The sequence below is a fragment of the Parasteatoda tepidariorum genome, chromosome 2 (genome assembly GCF_043381705.1).
Source record: "Parasteatoda tepidariorum isolate YZ-2023 chromosome 2, CAS_Ptep_4.0, whole genome shotgun sequence".
Classification (NCBI taxonomy): Eukaryota; Metazoa; Arthropoda; class Arachnida; order Araneae; family Theridiidae; genus Parasteatoda; species Parasteatoda tepidariorum.
In genome coordinates, this window is record NC_092205.1 from 100,468,787 (window position 1) to 100,469,351 (window position 565).

A 565-nucleotide genomic window follows, 5' to 3' on the forward strand; every position below is an offset into this window, starting at 1 on the left:
CTCCACGTTTCAGAGCATTCCTCAGAAAGACAATCCAATTTGACTTAAACGATTTTATAACCGTTGTTGAACAGCCGGCCTGATTTTTTGGGTTTACAACTACTAATGTACAACTCCGTAGCCTTGTGATTTTGAGCCCATCCAGAAGGCAAGGAAACTCCTGGATCATTACCCCTAGAAGTATGATTTGTTATTGGAACATGGAGTACTTTGTGACACGACAGATTTGACGTGCATCAGTCTCAATTTATGACACTGGGAGCATTCGGCCGGTGGGGATCAAACCCACGACCTCTTGGACATGGGCCCAGTGCCTTACCAACCAGGCAATCCCGGCCTGACTAAAACGATCAGAGGAAAGACATAGACGGACTTAATGCGCAGGTAACGTGAAACTGATGTCTACTGATAAGCTGGGTGTCTAATCTCTCGGACAGCTGCAAAGAAGGTTTCAAGTTCATGTCTGAAATCAGTGTAGGACCTCAGTGTTTCAACGGAGTAGAAACAACACTTACTGCATGAATGTAATACTAACTTGAAGTCGAAATCACCATCTTCTTCGCAC